Source organism: Fundulus heteroclitus, unplaced genomic scaffold (assembly GCF_011125445.2).
Source record: "Fundulus heteroclitus isolate FHET01 unplaced genomic scaffold, MU-UCD_Fhet_4.1 scaffold_77, whole genome shotgun sequence".
Lineage (NCBI taxonomy): Eukaryota > Metazoa > Chordata > Actinopteri > Cyprinodontiformes > Fundulidae > Fundulus > Fundulus heteroclitus.
In genome coordinates, this window is record NW_023397219.1 from 221,539 (window position 1) to 230,527 (window position 8,989).

An 8,989-nucleotide genomic window follows, 5' to 3' on the forward strand; every position below is an offset into this window, starting at 1 on the left:
TCGTTGTCTTGGTGGATGTTGCGAGCGGTTAGAAACCGTTGAACGGCATCGAAGAAACGTGTGTTATAAAGTACTTGCATTACACCATTGTAATTGTGTTCAAATAACCCGTTCTGAAGCAGCTCCGAACATTCATGGTCTCTCTGACTAGGACGGTTATTATTACACCTATAACATTTACCGCGCGTCTATTTTCTGATCGCGGTCTGAAGATGAAGCACCACGGTTTTCACCGCTTTGATGAAGCCGAAGCGAATCCACCCGTCGTTTTCATCGGAGCCCTCGTCACCATCTGGTTGCCCGGAGGGAATTTGCATGTCCTCGGGTTGCGAAGGGTCCAGGGAGGCTGAATCTCCTTGGCCGGAGGGAAGTTGCGAGTCCTGGAGCTGTGAGTACTCAGACTGAGAACGGTCTGGGGAGGCTGCATCTCCTTGGCCGGAGGGAAGTTGTGAATCTTCCTCCTGGGTCTCTGACAGAGACGGCATGGCTGGAAGCCTGGCTGGAAGCACAGAATTCCTATTCCTGAAAACAAAGTACTCGTGACGTACTTGCACACCTCCGCGGGCACTGGCCCAGTCCTCGATATGTTTCTGCAGCGATGTGAGGAGACTCTCGCTGTCGCTTTGGGGATAAGACGATTCAGGGGTTGGCGAGGGTGGGTGGTACGGCCCCAGGAAGAATTTGTCGCTGTCCGGGGAGCCGTGCTGCGGTGATGCTGAAGCGGTTGAACCGGCTGAAGGAGACGGCGGTGGAGTAGGAGCACTGCTGTCCGTGTAGTTCTTCATGGTCTCAGATGTTAGAAGTCAGGTCAGTGAAGTTGCACGGAGTCCCGGAGGTTTTTTATACTGAGAAGGGGTGTGGTTCATTGTGATAGGGGCGGTATCGGCTGTTGTGAGAGGGCTGGTCTAAAAAGCCAGTGCTTTCTTAACCGCCAAAATGTCTCTCCAGTTGCGGCATTCGTGAAACAGCGTTAAAATCCGATCTCCTATTGCAGCCATCTTGTCACGCCACGCATCAAAGGGAATGGTTAACAGAGTTCTGAACACGCCACAGTCTGAATTATAATAGTCAAGCACAAAAATAACCGTTTTATCTTGAGCCTGTCTCAGACTTGCACGGAAAAACCATTGGCCGGTAACCCCCGTCTTTGATTGCCATGTTGCCGTCAAGATCTTATTTGTTGAATCTGTGTCAGTTTCATTCAGGAGGGTCTGCACCCGCTTGCAGCGCTTAGTGGCGGGTGAATCCATGATCCCGTCCTCAGTTTCTTGATTCACAGCGGGGTCTGCTGCGTTCGAATCTTGAGGGTTTAGTCTGCGGAGCATGACGAGTCTCAGAACAGCCCAATCGTTTGAGGTTAGCATGCACAAGGAGTGGATAGTCTGCAGCTTGTCGGCTCCTTCATCCAGCTGATACAGACACATATCGCCGGTTTCGTACTCGAAGACGTATCCCCATCTACCGCGAACTCCATTGGGTTCCAAAGACCATTCTTCGTGCAGAGGTAAGGCCGGAGGCATCTGAGTTCTGCATAGAGACAGTGTAGCCTTGCGAGGGGTCTGCTGAGCTTGCCCGACACCGCTCTCATAGTTGTAGATCGTGACGGGTGTGTCAGAAATAATAGATTGGAGCTTGGTTGTTTCGGACGCCATGTTGAAAAGGGTTCAATCGCTATCGAGTCTTGAGAAAGGGCCTTATACAATGAGAGAAGCGATCGGGGGCGGGGTGAGGGGGTGGGCGGGACTTCCGCTTTCTGGAAGTGGGGGAGGGGTGTGAATTTCGGAAGTGGGGGATGGGTCCGGAAATGGGTGGGGGATGGGTGTGAAATTCGGAAGTGGGGGATGGGGCCATCAACTCGATCAATTTGTATAAATGAATTAAATAATTGGATGTATTAAAGGAATTAAATAATCAATATAGTAAAATTAATGGTTTATATTAATAATGTCATATAGGCGGGACTTCCGGTAATATAAATTTTATATCGATTAATTATTGCTTAAGATAAGAATAAATCTTTATATCGTTTAATATAAATTTTATATCGTTTAATATAAACTTTATATCGTTAAATATAAATTTGATATCGTTTAATATAAATTTTATATCAATTAATTATTACGTCATTAGAGGTCAATTAAAAAATAAGTCCCGCCCCTTTTTAATCGCCCCGCCCCTTTTAATCCATCAAACTCAGATTAAAAAGTGACAGAAGGTGTCTCCTATGTCTCTCTAATAAAGTATTGTAGCAGTGTTTTTTGATATTGAAAATGCATATGATATGTTGTGAAAAGGTTTATTAATTAAAATTCTAAAGATGGGTATTACAGGTAGGATGTGTCAGTGGATCAAAGATTTTCTAACTAAAAGATAAATACATTTTCAAATAGGTAATTATCATTCTGAGAAAAATATTGTTGAAAATGGTACTCCACAGGGAAGTATAATAAGTCCTTTATTAGTTTCGGTAATGATAGATGATGTGTTTTCTTTGCAACTACCAAGAAGTATGCTTGAGATTCAGATTCAAATAGAGAGTCTCTCAGAACTTCTGTAGTTTCAAGGTGGCGTTCTTCCTGATAAGGTAAAGATTTGCTTCATGAGCTTTTCTGTTAGGCCTTATATCCCTCCTCCTTTTCGTTAAAAAACGCATTACCTTATGTATTTTTTTAAAAGGATAATAAAAGTTCAACAACATTGGTAATGCCAGATAATGATGCAAAGTATTTATTTGCCTATTTATTTAATTATTATTTTCTATATTTAATTTTTCTTTAATTCATATGGGGATGGTCAAGAAATGTGCTTATTGTAGGGTTACTTACAATCAAATGTGTAACTTTAGTTGTATAAACCTTCAGACTTATACTCTGCTTTTGCAGGATAGGAAACTTTGCTCTTTAGCATTACAACTTGTCTCTTGACACTGAAGGGCTGTGGTTGATGACAATAAACAGATTATACACATAAATCTGTAGCTCACAGAACGACGGAAAACAAAAATGAGGCTAAATAAATAAAATTATTGGGTTTCTCTTCAATTCATTCTCCCCCCTATATGTAAGTTTGAGCAGGTCTGTCTGTCTAGGGGGGCAGTTTGTTAAAACTATAACCTCAATGTGCTTATTCGAGGCGTCGATGTGTCTGAACCTTATTCAATCAGACCTGTAAAACCCAGCAGGACACTTCACCGTGTTCTTAGAATTAAAACGGTTTCCACCGCTCCGCTGCCGGGCCAGGTGTCTGTTAGAAACATCAGTTCTAGCAATAAAATTGAGTCCGACAATTGCGTGGCGCGAGACGCGACTCTGCTGACACCTTTTAGGTATACAGCGCGGGTTCTTACAATAGGACAGGTGGGAGAATAGACTGCGCCCCACCGCGTTGCGTATCAATCTGCATATCAGCATACTATGCGCCCAGGAAATAAAATAAGATCAGACTTTTTAGACGCTGGGCGAAACATCCGCCATAGTAAGGATCAAACGGTTTCCACCCAGCCCCTGCTGCGTTACACCTCTTCAACAAAGCATACAGGCGCCATTGATCTGCAATTCTGGACGCCTGCGACACCCCCTTAGGAGGCGGGCGGGTTTACCTTTAAAGAACTTTTTAAAAAACTATCAGTCTCAATCTAGTCTGAACGCGACACATAGCTGATTGCTACAACATGTCTTACGGAACGTCAACATACACAGCGACAGCGGAGATACATCGCGATGGAGTGACTAAATCCCAGAAGTATAACCGCATTTTCGCCCGTGAGTAAACGTTTAAATGTTTTATTTTTATCTACAACCAATAGCTACTTTTTTAGCTCTTAGATTGCAAGCTTGCTTGCTATGTAGACTGTTTCCGGGTTTCCCCGTGACGCTAGCGAAATGATGGCCCAGCTGTAAGCCCTCAATTGGTCATTGTTATTTTTATTCTGTAGTTATAATTTATTTATTTATTAATTTATTCTTTATGTTCATGTTTGCAGTAACTCGAGCCACCCCTCGCTTGATCAACCTCTGTTCATCTGTCCTGAAACTCCAACAACAAATCGGCCGGACCAAAGCTTGTGCCGTGAAAAGAATTATTCTGGGTATTACTTAATTTCAAAGCGTTCATAGAATTAGTTTGTGATATATTAAATGTATTCAATCCTGATTATGTTAAAAATCTTAATGATATTCTATTTTTTATTTGTATCACAGAAACCTTAACGGTTATTGAACAAATTCCGTCGTCAGGAGAGAGAGCACAGCTCTACTGCATGCAGGCTGGAGAACTTGTGAGATCCTGCCAGATCCAACTGGATCAACTGTTCCGGCCGCCTGCATTGCATCGTACAGCAAGTGAACAGAGACATCCTTGCTTGATCAACCTCCGTTCATCTGTCCTGAAGCTGCAACAAGACATCGGTCGAATATTCACCAAAGCTCGTGCAGTGAAAACGATTATTCTGGGTATTATTTAATTTCAAAACGTTCATAGAATTAGTTTGTGATATCCATTTTCCATTTTCCAAACCGCTTAATCCCTCATGGGGTCGCTGGTGCCTATCTCCAGCGTTCACCGGGCGAGAAGCGGGGTACACCCTGGACAGGTCGCCAGTCTGTCGCAGGGCAACACAGAGAGACAAACAGGACAAACAACCATTCACACCTAAGGACAATTTGGAGAAGCCAATTAACCTAACAGTCATGTTTTTGGTCTGTGGGAGGAAGCCGGAGTACCCAGAGAGAACCCACGCATGCACAGGGAGAACATGCAAACTCCATGCAGAAAGACCCAGGGGTGTACTCGAACCCAGGACCTTCTTGCTGCAAGGCAACAGCGCTACCCACTGCGCCACTGTGCAGCCCTAGTTTGTGATATATTAAATGTATTCAACCTGATTACATTAAAAATCTAATTATATTCTATATATTTTTTTATTTGTATCACAGAAACCTCAGCGATTGTTGAGCAAATTCCGTCGTCAGGAGACGGAGCACAGCTTTACCGCATGCAGGCTGGAGAACTTGTGACATCCTGCCAGATCCTGCTCGACCAGCTGTTCCAGTCATCAAGACTGCACTCAGTGTAATCAAGTAAAATTGTGACCTCTGTAAAAATGGGGAGCCAGTAAATGAGAGATGCTTTAAATGAAATGTTGAAAGCTGTAAACGAATTACAAAATATACCTGTTCATGATACGTCTGGGGTTCTGAATCTACCTAATGTGTCACCCTCTCGGTTAGAACAAGCCCTCCAACAATTAAACGTTTCATTTTCTCAACCCTCCTCCCCGGAAAATGATTCGCTACACTTTGAGATGCAAGTTACAGATGTTTTAAATGAAATCACGCAAATGGTTAACGAGCTTCAACATATACCTGTTCAGGATACGTCTGGGGCTGCTAATTTACATGAAGGTAATAGTTCACCGGGTAGACAACAGGTTCACACCGGCCAGGGTTGGAATGTTGAGCGTTTATCATTGCTAGAACAAGCCCTCCATCAATTAAATTCATCCTCCTCTCAGCCGTTTAACCCTAATCCTGCAGGCGAAAAGTCTCCTCATCACCACCACCACCTGCAGCAGCAGCAGCAGCATGGGGGTAGTTTAAATCAAACTGTTGTAGAAAATCATAATCCGTCTGGTTCTTCTAATACAGTTTTGCAAAACTCCACCTCCAGCACGCATCAACTGCCAGACATGCATGGCCTACAGGATCAACCCTGCACCAGCCAGTCAGCTGTAAACAGCTCTGAGCATACTCAGCAGTCCTCTACATCCAGCGTCCAGCGTGACCGCTTCAACGTCACAGAAATAAGACGCTCTTTAAACATCACCGCTTTGCAGCCTGGGGAGATTCCTAACCCCGACGAATTTTACACACAAGTTTATGATGTTCTGGCTGATTTGGCAGAATCTGTTATACCTCTAACCTCCCGTAATGACATTATACAACTGCCCACGTGCGTCTGAAATTGTACACCTGTCTCGAAAGACTTAAACAGCGTGTTTTGTACATTGACACGGACAGTCTGATCTACGTGGTTAAACCGGGTCAGACCTCCCTCGAGCTGGGGCATTTACTTGGTGACTTGACTGATGAACTTACAGGTGACTCGATACAGGAATTTGTTTCCGCAGGCCCAAAAAGCTACGCTTACCAGACCAGAATCCAGAAACGGATTGTGATGAAGTTTAAAGGTATCACTCTGACTCGTGAATGCAGTGAGAAAGTGAATTTTGACAGCGTGAAAGAGCTGGTTGAAGGTTATTTGCAAGGTTCTACAGGGGATGTTTTACAAGCTCCACAACACACCATCAGAAGGCATAAAAGAAACTTCCAGCTTCAAAAGGCCACATTTCAGAAAAACCTCCGCGTGGTGTATGACAAGAGAAGGCTTTTTTCTGATGGTACAACTCTTCCGTTTGGTTATTAAAGGTTAACTGAGAAAAATAAATATAAAAAAAATAAATAAAATGTCTCTCTCCCGTGAAACACAGGAGGTCGAATTTGACCCTAGATTCAAAACTCCCTTTTCACTCCTAATAGCAGGGCTGAGTGGTTGTGGTAAATCTTTTTTTTGTTAAAAGTGTTTTGCAAAATTGTAGCCATGTAATGGATGCTGTTCCTGAAAATATAGTCTGGATTTACACCTGTTTCCAAATTATGTATTCTGAATTGCAAAAAATAAATAAAAAGATTAAATTCATCGAAGGACTACCTGATTCTTTTGATGATGAAAATCTGTTTCCTCCTGATCAAAATCTTTTGGTTATTTTAGACGATGTGATTTTCCAGTGTTATAATGTTAACTCAGAATAGTTTTCATAAAGGGAAGTATAGTCGTACCATTAGTTTAAACGCTAATTATATGGTGTTGTTTAAGAACCCCAGAGATAAACTGCAGCTGAATATATTAGCCCGTCAAATATTTCCGTCAGAGAAAACTTTCTTTATGGAGAGTTTTCAAGACGCCACCAGAGAACCTCACGGGTATTTAATCGTGGATCTGACTTCCACTTGTCCAGATCGTTTCAGACTGAGAACTGGAATGCTCTCAGGTCAGCGGCCAGCTCTCTATTTACCGAAATTGAATTAATTAATTTATCATGTCAGCTCACATAAGAAGGAACGTTCCCTTATTCAGAGCGCTCTGTCAAGCGACGCTACAGAAACGTAGAGACATTCTAACCCACTGCTCACCCGACTTTCTCAAAGCCCTGTGTGAGATAGCTCTCAATATCTTAAAAAGTAACGTAAAAGTATCTCCTTCTCAACATAAAAAATTGGAAAAGCATAAAAAGATCATCAGACTGCTGGCTGATAAAAGAACGCAAGCAGTTGGTTTTGAAAAATCAAACAGGCGGTTTTATTCTTCCTCTGCTGACTGCCGTCACCCCTTTAATCGGAGCCCCCCATCAGTTCAAACGTTTGACCCCGTCGGACCCTTCCATCAGACAGACCGCTGAGGAGGATTTGAATTGTAAAATGAGGGAGATACTGAATGAACCGTTCTTATGAAAAGTTCTTATGAAAAAATTAAAAGGTACAACGCTCTGCTGCAGAGATATCTGACTCTAATGAAACAAGGTCAGTTTGAGGAACCCGGAGTGACTTTAACTATGCAACGTGACCCTGTGCCTGAAAATAATGATGGTGAGGCGGACTCTGATTCTACTACTTCTACACCCTCTCCTGTTGAATTGGATGAAACCGCTTACGAAGTTCTAAAAGCTCTACCTAACAGAGATCGCAAAAATGCTAAATACATATTGAAAAGGTTATCCGAAAGTGGCGGTAGTTGGATGTCCAAGGGCAAATTTGTTTATCAAGATCGTGTGATGAGGGGTTCACATTTGGTCGATTTGCTCAAAAACCTTCTGCTCCCGTTTAAGAGGGAAACACAGACCCAGGAACCTGTAGGCTGGAAACCTTTCATGGCCACCCTGAAGGAGTTAAACATCCCCGTGTCATCAGTCAGCAATCCACAGGCCCGAGAGCAATACTGACGCCTGACTGAAACGGGTGTACCGGAGAAGAACAAAGATAAACCTGTCAGGAAACGAAAAGGAAAGATCGTGTTGTCCCCTAAATTCTCGGGGTTAGAGTTTGAACATCCAACCCCTGACAACGAGCGTGCTCGAAGCAAAAGACTCAACAAAACCCCTGCATGGTTGAAATTTTCACCCTAAAAGTCTGTATGAAATAAAAACTGGAGAAATTAATTTGTAATAAAGAAAACTTTTTTTTTTTTTTTTTTTTTTTTTTTTTTTTTACCCAGTGTCCTGTCTAGCACTATGGCAATAGGAATTGATATCTCAATGCCAGATGGAGCTCGACAGATTTTGCTTTTACAAGTGGAGCAAACAGCTTTCGCCATAGTGCTCCACTTGATTTATGCTTGTAAATAGCTTTATTATGATTCCTGCAAGGAGAATTTCAAATTATATGGACATGACAATGGGAGAGTAAAGGAAGAACAAAAAGTGAAAGAAAAGAAAAAAAAAGAGTAGAGGTGAAAGAAAGAGGAGATAAAAGGAAGAGAATGATAAAATGTCCTCTGTCTGCTCCATCACCTGGAAAGAGACACAAAAAGAACAGCACAACCAACAGACATAAAGCAACAGATACACTCTAATAACACCTAGATGCCATTACTAAATCATATATATTATTATGTAAGCTGACATGTGTAATGTGATATTTGAAAAAAGAAAGTGACACAACATAAATAAATAAATAAATAAATTATAAGATTACTGTATATAAGTGAACACTTAATACCTGGGACCCAGCACCAGTGGGAGATGTGAAAGTGGTCTAGTTTAGGTGAAGATTATCCAGAAATAGCTTGATAGTGATTGTGGAGAACCAAAGACCCACCTTCCCCGAGCACAGAGGCAGGCGTCAGGGGACCCGTAACCCCGGACTCCCAAAGGGGTCCCTAAAGCAGGTCGCCCAGGAGGGGCCGACACAGGATATCTGCAACCCCCCCCCCAAGG

The 8,989-nt window shown here is 42.7% G+C and overlaps 1 long non-coding RNA gene across 1 annotated transcript; it reads left to right on the forward strand.

Annotated features, from left to right (window-relative positions):
• Positions 1 to 3,599: 3,599 nt before the first annotated feature.
• On the forward strand, positions 3,600 to 6,635 carry LOC118561964. Its single transcript, XR_004930398.1, has 3 exons — positions 3,600 to 4,087; positions 4,200 to 4,451; positions 4,935 to 6,635. It is a non-coding gene; the product is annotated as an uncharacterized LOC118561964 (long non-coding RNA).
• Positions 6,636 to 8,989: the final 2,354 nt, after the last annotated feature.